Source organism: Bombus impatiens, unplaced genomic scaffold (assembly GCF_000188095.3).
Source record: "Bombus impatiens unplaced genomic scaffold, BIMP_2.2 scf_0463, whole genome shotgun sequence".
Lineage (NCBI taxonomy): Eukaryota > Metazoa > Arthropoda > Insecta > Hymenoptera > Apidae > Bombus > Bombus impatiens.
Window position 1 is genome coordinate 503,973 of NT_176882.1, and position 13,860 is coordinate 517,832.

At 42.3% G+C, this 13,860-nt stretch overlaps 1 protein-coding gene across 4 annotated transcripts in view; it reads left to right on the forward strand.

The window, feature by feature from the left end:
• LOC100747251 (SH3 and multiple ankyrin repeat domains protein 3) overlaps positions 1-13,860 on the forward strand; it is a 181,027-nt gene that overhangs the window by 43,056 nt on the left and 124,111 nt on the right. The window lies entirely within an intron of this gene.

Sequence of the window (13,860 nt, forward strand, 5' to 3'; positions counted from 1 at the left end):
CTAACGACGACACGCCTTGCTCGTATTCGCGAGGAAAGTAACGGGTCGCAATTAACGAGAAATGGTGCGCGTACCTCTGGTAATTGCGAATCGGAAAATTCTTCGTCTCCCGTAAGTTGCACGCGTTACTTTCGTCGAACTCGTGCAAAGACTTGGCAAGTCGAAACTGTGCGGTGTATTATCGTTAACGTTATCGATAGACTGTGGATTTCTCGGTGTTTATCGACGCAACGTGCAAAGGTATACGATTCTATTTAGTTCGTAAGTACGCACAAACATATAAATTTACATCAAAATTGATAATCTAACTTTTCTACGAAGGAACTGTACCGTGAAAAAATAATAAAAAATGTATACGTATAATAAACCATTCCCGCCGATACGTAAAATTTAGAGAAAGAATCGGTACTAGAACTACTTTGCAAGTAACTAGTATCAGTCTAAACAGCGTTTCGACGACAGTATTTAACGATAATGATTATGATTTGAATCGTTTTACAAGAGAATTCAATAACAAATCGTCCATTTAATTTACGCAGAATATCGTAGAAAGGTCTATGATTTCTTCGAACATGTTTCTTACTGTACGCGTGTCGCTCGATAATCGACTGTAGTCTAATTTTTATCCGACCTGATTGTTCGCCTGGTTCTCACCGATCCGTCCGCTGTTCTCCACTTTTCTCTCCGAGGGATCTCAGTGACAGTCAAATCTCGACGCGATTCGAGTGCTCGTGCAGAAAACGGACGAACGGGCGTTAGCTGTAATGGAATAAGCGCGCGTTCGATGTAAGGTATGCGTGGTAACCGATCCAGCGGGAATGGTTGAAAAATTGTGTGGAGAAACGCGAGGAAGCTATATTTAAATAAACTAGTCGCGCTGTGCGCATCGTTTATATCCAGTTTGGTCGGAAGTGTGCGCGCCGGTTGTTTATTTTCTGTGTAGCGAGCACGTAACTTGCATCACTTCCGGCGCGTGTGCCCGATCGTGTAATCCGTGAACGATAATTAACACACGTTCGCTACGCCTCCCTTGGAGCGGTTCGTGCGCGTGTCTGCCTCCGTCTGAACGGTTTAATTTGTAATAAATTATTCGGTCGCTTTTCCCACCGCCGTACCGAGGCGATTTTCGATCGACCCGCGCATTGTTAAATTCATAACTCGCCGCGCCTTTAATTAAGACCAACGGGAGCGTTGCAGGTAGGTCAATAGCAGGTAATATCGTGCTTTGCTAATTTCTAGAGCGATCGGTCGCGGAACGGCCGATTTTTCGAGCCGCTCTCAACTCCGTTAGCTTCTCTCGGTGCTGAACCGGTGATTTTAGAGAAGCTTAATACCGCGTTCTTTTATTGGTGAAATCTCCTTAGAAATCCTGTAATCGCAACAGAACTTGAATCTTACATGGCGATACGAATATTGTCAATTTTCTAAAGCGTAACTAGTCTATTGGAACGTAACAGCGCTTTCACGTAAAGATACGTACAAAGATATCGCGATGATAGTTTATACGTCGATTTTCGAAAAATCGAGTCTCTTTATATCGCGATACTGTGCATCCTGGGCTCATCGACGATTTTGGCTCATCGAAGTGTATGCAGACGAAACATAGCAGTTAATTGTTCCATTCGCACGAGAGATACAGTGTATAAGCGCGGTTCTTTCATTTTTAAGTCTCTCCTTTGGTTCCTCAACCCTTCGTGTCCTGAGCCGTGCCATTTATAATTATTGTCACTATCTTCTTTCTAAATATTTCTAGATGTTTCGAAATGATATATATGTCGGAGATGAAAGAACATCGAGATTCCCGTGCGGAATGTTCGGAAGGACCCCAATACCCTGGTCCAGACTTTTACTATAGCTGCACTTGGGTAATAAAAATAAAAAATAGTTTTAATGTTCCAATCTGACTTTATGACGATGGGTTCGGGCTCGAAGTGACATAGTAGGTCACCGGACGTAGCCACGGTCACGGGAGAGACGTGTACCTGACAGAGGTATGGAATGATTATATGACTCTCCTTAAAAACAAAGATTGATCCGAGAAGTGGGGACAGGAATATATAAGGGCAGATTCATTTGGATTACGAGTTAGTTAGTTAGTTAGTCGTTGGACGAATTGCTGATTGAGTTATCGAGAATGTTACCGTGTATTACCGTGTGTTACCGTGTGTTACCGTGTGTTACCGTGTGTTACCGTGTGTTACCGTGTGTTACCGTGTGTTACCGTGTGTTACCGTGTGTTACCGTGTATATAGAATGAATCGTGTATTACGTTGATACTCGTCATTCCCTGGACCATGGATTCGTTATCGAACCTGAATTCGTTGTCACCATCATCTCGACCATCCTATCGCCGCTATTACTCATAGCCTCTTGCAGTGTCCACATTTGTACCGATAAACATTAGCTACATCCGCGATGGTAAAGTAAGTAAAGGTTCATCGAACGTCCCCAAAATTCCAACTTAACTCCGACATATATATGCTACGTATGTATAAGTAAGCATGTAACGCTTTTTGTAATTATTAAATGCATATGCATACATAAATGCGTATGTATATAGAACCTCGATGAAAGTACTTTTAAGAATTATCAGCCCTCTAAGTGTATTTGATTTCTTAATCTTAATGAAAATGTTATGTGTTTCGAAGTATTGTCAGAACATAAAGGGTTGACTAAGAAATATGATCGGTACTTTATCGCTCCCTTTATTTTTTTCTTCTTTTTATCGCGATATACGTGTGAGATTCGCATCCAAGAATAGAACGTATGGAAATACTCGTGCGATACATTATCTACGTAAGTGTGTGCTACATGAGGTCGTCGAATGCGAATAGCGTGTCGAGGTACGTAAGTGTAACGTTTTGACGAACACGAAGGTCCGCCAAACCGCAATTTTACGCCATAACACTCGACTTGCTTGTTGCGACCGGGTAACCGCGAATACGCGACACACAAACAGTTTACGTGGTCTTAACGGAATCACCGAGTAGCGGTGGAAAATGACATCGGCGGAAAAACGCGATTCTGATATTCATGGACGTATTCGTCGTTTGTATTAATGGCTCGCGAACGTATTTGGTTAGTTGCTATAAAAATCCTTCGTGTGTATGTTACGTGCTGCGTTATTTATATGTAAACCAACTTGAAATTCCATTAATATTACAACGAGACACCGCTGCCACGATCGTATCGGTCAAATTTCAAACAAATCTGAAAACGAACAAGTTGTAAGACATTCGTGGCGAACTTGGTAAACTTGGTAAACTTGGTAAAAAATTAATATACGATGCGAATAATTGTTTTAAACGTATAATAAATGTTAATGTACAATTGTGTAATGTACAATAATGATAATGTACAATTGTAATGGAAACCAGATTGGTTCCAAACTTTATCTTATAACCGTGACGGTCGATTTTCATTACGATGCTAATGAAATTTGGAAATGTATCCTACAACAGAGATAATACGTTCGTATAAAGTTTCTGTAAGTGTTTAGATACTTTCGTATGCAGTTGCTGTATGTCGCGTTTCACGACCTTCCCTCGAGTCCCTTCCTTCGGATCGATTCGTAGGATCTTCTAGTTTAACTTTCACGCGTATCCGTTGTTCTCACCGAGAACGCTCGTTTCTCCGAGAGAGTTAATTGTATGGTTCCGGAGCGAGTGAACGGAATACGCGTATCGTTAGCGATATCGAAGACATTAATCGTTTATCCGGTTATACCGTTGCGCTGCGTTTATTGTATAATGCGTGGTTCTGTGTAATTGATTGGAAAGTGGCTCGGTGCTCGTGCGAGGTAATTAACTTTGAAAAGATAATTACGAGCGAAACGAATGTACAGAAGTTTGTAAACAAATTTGTATTTATCTTTTTAATAGCGTTGATAAGCAAGTTTGTAAGTATCGTGCCAATACGTCGTCTTCGACGGAAACCAAATAAAAAAGATATGCGTTCAGTGATTCGCAGGTGCTTTCCATTTTCACCCCATCATTTATTCCGCGCTACTGCCAGCGTTGTATGACGGCCAACTAGCTCCAACCTAGATATCCACCCTGTCAGTATAAACACAGCTCACGTCCACGCAGAAGTCGTCCCACTGGCATTAGAAATTTAGGCCTCTCGAAAACTCGAGAACTCGAAGTCCCAGCTGTTTGCAGAAGCGCTGTAACGTCCCAAATATGAGAATCCTCGAACGAGAATCTCTCCAACGATTAAAGTAAAAGTCTCTTACGATTATTCCCTGCGTCGAGTCTGTGAAACCGAACAAATACGACGAATATTCGTGGAGAATCGGAGAACTCGCGAAACGTGTAGTCGAAGCAGGTGGAAATCTGAGCGGAAGGGGAGGGCTCATTATCGGGTACCTTGTTCTCTAGGTTCACGCGTCTCATTCCGAGTGAAAATATACTCTCCGCTATCCCCCGATTTATCGCGTCCCCACTCTAGCAAGGATCATGCGTTGAAAGTGTAAAGAGCGTAAAGACAGCGTGGGTAGTCCCTCTTTTTCCACCTTTTCCATAGGCCCCCGATGACCATAAATCCAGACCGTTCGATTAACACGTCCCACCGTTATTCCCTTTTCGCTTTGCATACGCGTCGTCCACCCCTTCTTCGAGCAAACGCGACCTAAGCGCTTAGTCGTTACCGCCAACACGCTTATCAGAAACTCGTTGATAAGCCACCTCTAATTTATTCGTTTCCTTAGGGATAACTATCGGCCGCTGTCTGCTACGTTGCTTTCCATTCCACGTGTCCCTCGCCTCCTCGTTACGTGCTACGATATAGGCGCCGGTATTTAATTAGATTCTCGATAGGATTCGTTTATCGTCCTCAGATACTGACGCCTATCCTCGTTTTCTTGCCATTTCCGTCCCTTTGCTGCCATGAAATTTGACTGCCGTTTCAGTTAACTACGAAGGGGAATTCGGGTGGATTGTACCTGGGATCGATTTTTGATCGATCCTGGTTTTTGCAAACGGTTTGCGTGCAACGCCAGCTAACAACGAGGTAGTATCCAAATGGGAAGAGAAGGGGACGCTGGTTTACGACCAAGTTTTCAAGAAAGGTAACGTAATTGTTGTGATTTTTAGTCTGCGACGTATAATGCCCGTATTACATTGCGACGCCTATTAAATATAAAGTAAAACTAGAAATTTGCCGAATTTAAGGCGTCGATGACGATCGCGCGTCACAACCGTAAACAATTGTTCAACGAGAAATTAAATAGGATCTAAAGATTGCAAGGATACATTTTAATAATGCTATAAAACATTCAGCTTCATATTAGGAATCTTTAGTTGAACTTCCATTATCAGTGCCATGATCGAGCGTAAGCTGAAACATACGAGTTGGCATCTTTGTAGCGAGTGTACGTAATCGTTCGTTTGTCTTCTTAGTATATCGAATAAATTTCACGTGTCAAAGTAAAAACCGTTGGACGCGATACATAGAAACAATTTGTAATTCGACGCTTTTGTGATTTTTCGAGTTTCGATCGTATTTTTATCAGCACGTTGCGCCTCGATCTGACGCATCGTGGAACATTCTAGAACGTTTTCTCAGGAAGAAAAACCATTTACGCGCTCTCTGTTACACGTTTCAATCCTAGCTTCACTTATACAATACCTTAGCGAGGGGCAACCTGTATACCCTCGGTTCTTTCCACGACTGCACGCGCGTATGCACGCGTCAGGGGTAAAAAAGGCCGCGAATGTTTGCTCGCACGCATAGGGTGACTCGGTGATTTACGAGCAGCGATTTCTTGTGGCCAGACCCTTCTCGCTAGCACTGTCGATCTCCGCGCGATAGATTCGACGATCGGTGTGGCGCGCTCGACGAACACGCGGTGCCACTCAATTTTCGCGGCTGAGAACTCGCTGCGCCTTTACTTTTCTTTCTTTTCTTCCGTCTCCTTCGTCCCTGCCCCGGCTTCGCGAAATTAATAGCAGCAGTCGAATTTGACTTACTCGCGGCATTAATAAATTTCCATGAATAATAGCCGTATCCTGGCTGGCCTTCCATGGCACGTTAAGTTGGTGGAAGGGAAAAAAAGATGGCCGATGTCGGTAACAAATTGCCGCGAGTACGGTGATGATGTAAACGTTCCGTCAAGCTGCATCGGACACGGACGGAGGATTCGGTTTTTGAACGAAGAGAATTCAGCACGAAAGCTGTGTAGTAAAAGAGCCGAAAGGACGATTAGGCAATGGAGGGCGAGTCTGGTTAGCTACTTCTGATAGGCTCGGTACAATCACAGCCGTCTCGCTGATCCTGTCTTTTCAATTTCCCACTAACGCACTTCCGAAAGACGCCTATGATCGTTCAAGACGAAATTTCCTACGAGCTACTGTAGAGAATACTCGTCGGATAGAGCAAGAGCTACGTCAATTTTCAGGACAATCATACAAACAACAATACGATAATACCACTCGCAAGTGTAAGTGAGGTGTATAGTTGAAGAATGCGTATACGTGTACATATATACAGTTAACTTCGGAAACAGTTAACGAGCAGAGAAAGAGTAACATCGATACTAGTTTGAATAGTATCTGATAGTATCTTTAAAATACACAAGCTGTGTCCAACTTAATATTCGATATTTCGCATTCGTCGTTTCTTTCCTGTAAAGCGCACAAAATCTCACGTTGATCTTGCTCGACCACTCGGAAGGATATCCGCAGGAAATCTCGAAGAAATTTCTCTGTCTTTCTCGGTACAAGACGAGAAATGGTGGCGAGTAAAACGAGCCGCATGGTCGATGCGATTCTCGGCTCGTAAAGCGTCATGCAGGATAGAGCTGCTCCGTCCCAGAACACCACGTATCTGTCCCCTGTGGCTCGGCCGAGCAAGAGCCGAGCTTTTATTCGCCAAGCACAGGACACACGGGTTTACGTTGTTCGATAGGAAACGCGAAAACGCGTCTCGATTTTCTCCCCTGGTCGAGACAACCGGATCGTTATCGTATTATCTTTATCGCAACCGTTGCGGCGATTGTCATTACCGTGATTATTATTTAAGGCTGGTTTAGCGAGGGGAAATCGCGGGCAAACTGGTCGATCGACGCGCTTCTTCTCGCGGAAGGAAAATCTCCGCGAAATCGTAAACAGTGGAAGATACGGCTTTGCATTCCTTCCATATCTGTCCATGCAGCTGGCTCTCTTCGTTTCTCAGCCGCGAGCTTCTCCATCGTTTTTCCATCGTTTCTCGCTTAGTTTGCGAACGCGTCTCGACTCGGTGGGTGGAAGCACGAACGTTGTATATCCCTCGTGCGTTCCTTCAAGAAAGAAGAACCGTGTTTTATTCGATCCGCGAGTGGTCAGGGTCGTTTCGCGTATTACTCGCGGCGCGGAATCTCTTTTAATCGACCACGACCGGCTCGATCGTTCTCCTGCTCGGCGAATCTGCGAATTTGCCTTGTATTCGTCGCGGATTCCACGCAGCGCGATGCCCTCGCGAGCTGACGAAGCTCCGCGTCGATAAAAACAGACTTTTATATCTTTCTGGGTTATCGCTGTCGTTCGTTATTGCGCACAGTCGGCAAACTCCAGACAGTCCGCTGCTCGTTGCCCGAATCGGCTACAGCGATTTAACGGTTGCTCGAAAGCGCGCTACTAGAAAGCTGTCGCGCGCTTCCGTTCGCGAATAAATCGAGTATTGTACACGGTCCTCGTCCGGCTCCGCGTGGTCTCGCTTTTCCAATCGCGTTGTAACGAGAAAGCGACACACCTACGCTAAGAGGATTTTATATCAACGCGAACGTATTAGATTATCTTGAAGGTCTCGGCAGTTTTAATACTTTCGCTCTTCTCTCCGGGAATATTTCTCGTATTCGAACAAACCAGTTGTTAAAGATCAATGATAGACGAAGATATATTTTATGGCTATCACCGTACAAGAACACAGTGTTCTTCCTTAAGCGCGAAGACGAACGCAACAGCTGAAAAACTAGTTATTTTTATCGTTTAGCACCGGCAGAGTAAGAAATTGTAGAAATTTTCAGGATGACCTGATATCTCGCCTAATGTCCAGGTAGCCTTGGACGATTATTTAGAATTATATATTCGTTCTTTGATTCCCGTGTCGACTTTGCTTGCTCGTGCCCTCGGGCTGAATACGAAAGGGATAGTCTATCCGTGATAGATGACGTACGATCGTGTGCGTTATTAATTCTGCTCCGAATAAATCTTCGTCCCACTTTGCGTGCGCACTGCAAACCATAAAAGGCGTCCACTCCTTTAAATGCTAATTCCGCGCGGCTCGGTATCGATTAATTCCCCGCTTGGGCCAATTCGCCTTGGTAATCTCTCATTTTCCACGAAATTCCGTTGACAAATATTTAATCGAGAATCCAAAACGATGCATAATCCGCCGTCTCTGCCTGAAAGCGACGCTTTTTACGAGTACGGTGAAACTCCAACGAGATAAATCAGCCTGAGGCGTTCAAAAATAAGTAAAGTTTGGGAATTTTTTCCGTAAGCTGTTACAAAGTGAAAAGTTGTAACTTTCTCCGACGATAATAATACAGCTTTTATCTTTGTCTTCGAACCTTTTTACGGAGAAAATATTACGAAGCAGCGTGGCTATGTTAAAAACGCGAAATCGTTTTCGAGTTGAAGTCTAATAGTAGCGTAGAATTTTGACGGTCGTAGAAATGGTATCAGTTTGAAGAAAACGTATATGTACTTTTTATCAAAAACGTCGGTTTTTGTCGTAACTTTGTTGCTAGCAAGAAAGTCGTTCGTTTAGACGTGTTATCAATTTTTCCAAACGTACGTGTTTCCCGTAATTACGTTATCGCTTTCGTTAGTTTCTCGCGTTTTTCCTTCGCAATGAAACACGGTTGGCAATATTTGTTACGTCATCGAGTGGGAATGAATGAACGAAGAAGGCCAGGCTCGACCTGGCTACGAGTGACTCTGTTAATCCGGAGTGCGTAGTACGCGTGATCTAAAAGGTCGACCGGTAAAGACAAGTAGTGGAAGGTATCTGTTTCAAGACAATTTCTGGTTTTAAAAGGTCGTTTTATCGTTTAGTGTCGTTTACCGTCACGATTAATAGGACACGAAATTACGCGAGTCGACTTGCTAATGATAACTACGATTAAAAATAATTGACGCTACAGATATTTGTGTATTTTGGGAAAACTTAAATGGCTGCGAGGTACGCAGAAGTACGTATACAGGTAAAATTAATATAATAAATTTTACATTTAGATATAACATTTTTCATAGTAAAGTAAAATCACGTTAATGAAGTAGTGGAGCAACTAATATAGCACTTGAGGAACGAAACAAATTTCTATTTAGGTTTCATTTATTTAATTACGCTTATAAAGATACAGAATTGCGCAAACATTTGTAATTTAATAATAGCCAGGGAAATATTTTCACGTTTCGACAAAGCTAACGCCGTAGCGAATTAGCTTTCTCCGTTGTTTTTTCAACATTGTATCGCTCCCCGGGGCAGTTTTGCGTAACAAGCGCTTTGTATCGATACCATTCGTTTTCGAAATACGTCAAAGCGGTATAACGACAAAATCTAGAATCTATTTCTGTTCACGGTCGTGCGAGGTAGGACCAAAAAAAATCTGTAAAAACGAGCGCTTTAGAGACGCCGTGTTGTCGAGTAGAAAATATTTTTTGCTCGATATTCGTTGTTCAAGAATAATCCGAGCGGTGATCGCGAATTCCAGGATCCGGCGGAAGAACGTCTGTTCCAGAAAGAAAGATACGTTCATCCAATTACGCGAGAAAAGCTTTGACGACCAAAGCTCGCAGGATGAACCATGCATTGAAACGCGTGTAGAAAATTTTTATCGTATTATATCACCGACGGGTGAAAAAGTAGAGATATGCGAAACAGTTGCAACATCAAAGTAATTAGATTAGATACGCATATGTAATGAAATGTACATTCGACGATTAGATTTCTATCCATCTTTCGCTGTTAGAATTTGGAATTTTATTTTCAACGAATAGTAATCAAAAATCAACTCAAACGCGCAATATCCTCTGTTTCTATTTTATAATCTCGTTTATTCGCTTCGCTAATAAATTATCCAGTAATTCTCGTTATTCTTAAAACGTATTCGACCGAGCATATCCTAAATTTTGGTTAGTCGTGTAATCTTCTTTCACGCTCGGTCATGCAATTTTATTCGCATCCCAATATCGTTCATTGTTACGGAAACCGGAATTTATGGCAACTCTTGATAGCAAAAATCTTTCCAGTCTAAGCTCTAGCGAATTTTTTAACTTTTTTATCGTCCGAAATGCAGTCACTCGTAATAAACGATTCCTGAAACGTGCGTTTCTACCCGAGTGTATCGTGGAAACGCAAGTGTAGGTCAAGGTGGTCGATTAATTGCGGTGTTTAAATCTCCCGCTCGGTTGCTCGCTCTATCGCTTTTGTCCTCAGCCAGCGTTCTTTATCACGCTGTGCCATTACTCCGGTTAGTTGATAGAGCAGGGAGAACGACTGAGTGCATTTAGCATGCGGATACAAATGACCTTATCACGTACCGCAAGCTGGAGGGGGGTACATTAGCAGCACTGATTATGAGTAACATTTGCAGGTATGAGTTTGTACATTTTTAGCGGTATTTTTACGCTTTTTACAAGATATTCGAGGACAGAACAAGGATGATACGCTGGAAAAAGGATGAGAACGAAAATGGTCCTGAGAAAATTATTCGAATAATATCCACGGAATATGTATTAGGTCGTCCGAAAAGTTTCATTCGTTTTATAAGGAAATAATAAACGCACAGTGTTTTTTGTTTTATATTAGTTTATTGAATTATGCACGAACATAATAATAAAAATAGAACGAAATGGATCATACCTAATTCGATAAAGTAATATAAAACAGAAATTGTTGTCCATCTATTTTCACCTTATGAAACGAAAGAAACTTTTAGGACAACCTAATACGTTTCTGTGAATCGAACACGCAAAAGAGATCCGATTCGTTTGTACGTACCAAGATTCTATCAAGATTCCACTTGAAAAAGACAATTGGTAATATACGATGGAAAATACATATGAAAAATAGATATATCGAAGAATAAATAATTAACGTGAAATATAACGAACCAAAGTGCAATAACAATAAATGTATTTAACCGTCATCCGTTTCTCGTTTTCGCAATTTAATGTCCCTTGTGTATCAAACTGACGCAATGGTTAAACATCAATGAAATGGAAAGATAAATAATTAATTTCCCTGTATGTCGCACACGTGCGTTCGCACTAATTGTCCTTCAGAGATATCGGATTTCATTCGTTATAGGTAACTGAATAACGTAACCTTTTATCGGAAAAGCGTATCAAATTGACACGAGGGACGGACGAGGATTAAAATAAACGGTATAATTTAGTCTTACAGTCTTACAAATATCACAACAATTTGCGAATGTTCTTCCAATTTACTGTTTGGTGGCCGTGCGAACGCGCGAGAAGCCGGAAAAGTTGTCGAATTGGAAGCAAATCGCCGCATATTAAATTCTTCGCGCTTCGATTCTCGTTTCGATGACATGATCCTGATACGATGAGAAAAACAGAGTCATCCAGTTGGATTTCAATTCGTGAAAAGCAAACTGAGTAATGGGCAATGTAATTGGTACTATCCATGGCCGATATCGCGCGACGATGATCCATACGACGTATCCCCGCGAGGGTTGCGATCGTAGATCATCGGATCGCTCGGGCCAGCGGTCATTAGGCTAATGCAGCCTCGCTTATTTCCATGCAATCGATCCTCGTTGATTGCGTCGGTGCCCTCTCCTCGTCGTTCTGCGTCCGTAAATATCGCAGCCAGCAACGAGACGAGCATAACAGAAAGAAAAACGTGCGCGCGGTCGAAAATGTTGTTTTTGCTTATAGCACGCGTGCACATCCATCGAACGCGACTAATTAGTCCGTAACATCGTTAGGCCGAGCTATCAACAGGATGCAATTCGATAAGGAAAACTGTTGATTTCGCAAATATACTGGTATAGCAGTGAAAAGGAAAAGGTTGACGCATCGATAAGCGAACGACATCGATCGACAAACGAGCACCAGAGGAGAGACATATCCGGAGGAAATGGTTAGAGCACGGCATACGAGCGTCGATTCAACGGATGTTGCGACGCATGTCTAAGAATAATCTCTTCTGTTTTTCCAATGTAGATATCTTTCTTTAAGTATATCTATAAGTATAATATGTTTAAGAAGCGTTTACATTGGTTAAATAAATGGGCTTCCTTTGTTAAGTAAAATAAAACTGGGTTTTTTCTTGTCTAGCATGACATCGCCTTGCTACTTTACTTTGGTAAACCATCAGAGACAACAATTATCGTTTTAGGTAGTCGGAAACGAAGGGATAAAGTCGAACAACATACGACGATTTGCCGTCAAGAATCGAAGAAAATGTTTTATCCTAAGTCTAACGTTGTATAATATTCACACGATTCTTAGAGTTCTTAAACCGTCCGATGAATATATCCAACGTCATTCGAATGACATCAGATGGGATTTTCCCGTTCGTTGTTAGATTAGCGCGACGAAGATTATATGGTGGTATTACTCGTCTCGTCGACAGTATCTACGACGTATAAAGAATATCAGGACGTCCTAATAAATGGCGAACCGCCGTAGAGACATTAATGATTAAAGATGTGGGTAAGTATACGGACGCGTCCAGTGGGATAGTGCGTGGTTGAAACCGACATCGACTAGGATCTACTCGACAGTACCTACCTAAATTCAATAGCGTAGACGCGGCGACGAGCTCTGAAAATACATTATGTACTTCCCATGCACTCTGTCTAATGAATATTTTGTGGGCAACATCCTTCCTTCAGACATGGCGTAAATATTTATGTAAGGCGAGAACTATAGCTAGTTACGTAGTTTACCAGCTGTTTGCACAATATTTTGTAGTAACGTTGGTAAATTGACAAGAGACCATAACTATGGATTACATACTTGTAACACGTTGAATTCAACTATCGCTGTCTTATAAGAAACGAAAAATGTCACTTAACGCTGTTTTTCTCCCGTGATCTTCGAATAAAGGGACACGGAATTCAAGCACGATCGGAGCAAAAAGAAATGGTTATCTGTGCTAAAATCCGACTCAGAAATAGCCTCTTGTCTTCGAACGAGTGCTTGTGGTAGGAATTATCCGAGAAAATCCTCACGCTTCTGCTCCTTCGCACAAAACGCTCCCTGTGAACGTCTTCGATATCGCGAGATGTCGAGAATTTCTGCCTACGCCATTGATCCCTAGAGAGTCCTGCACGGTGTCGAAAGAAGCTCCTGCGTACACAGGGTGCGCTAAACGGTATCGCAGGAATCCGCGGAATTCCAAGGTTCTGCACACACGGGATACTAGCTTCGATGCCGTGGTATCGATCGATCGATTCTTCGACGAGCTTCCCAATTACGCAGCACGGGGCGATTGGTGGGAAGAAAGGGAAAACTAAGACGCGATCTTCGATCATCTATCGAATGGATATCTTCGAGCACGCGTTACGTGAACTTATTATTTTCTTTTGCCACAGAAAAGAGGAAGAGTAGATAGCACGTGAAAATTTCACGAGTATCGATATACAGGGTGGTTTTCTTTTCTTCCTTTTCCGAGCGTTAGATAGCAAACACATGGTAAGAGCGATAAATATTGGTTTGGCAACTAAGTGGTTGCGGATTTTGTCATTGCCACCTAATGACAACATCCGCAATCATTTAGTTGCCAAACCAATAATATGGAGGAAGAATTAGAAACCCGAATAATCGTCATTGAGAAATTATTTCAATTTTCAAGAATTGTTATCTGGTATGTTGCGTATCAATGTCATCCAATTATGCGCGATTA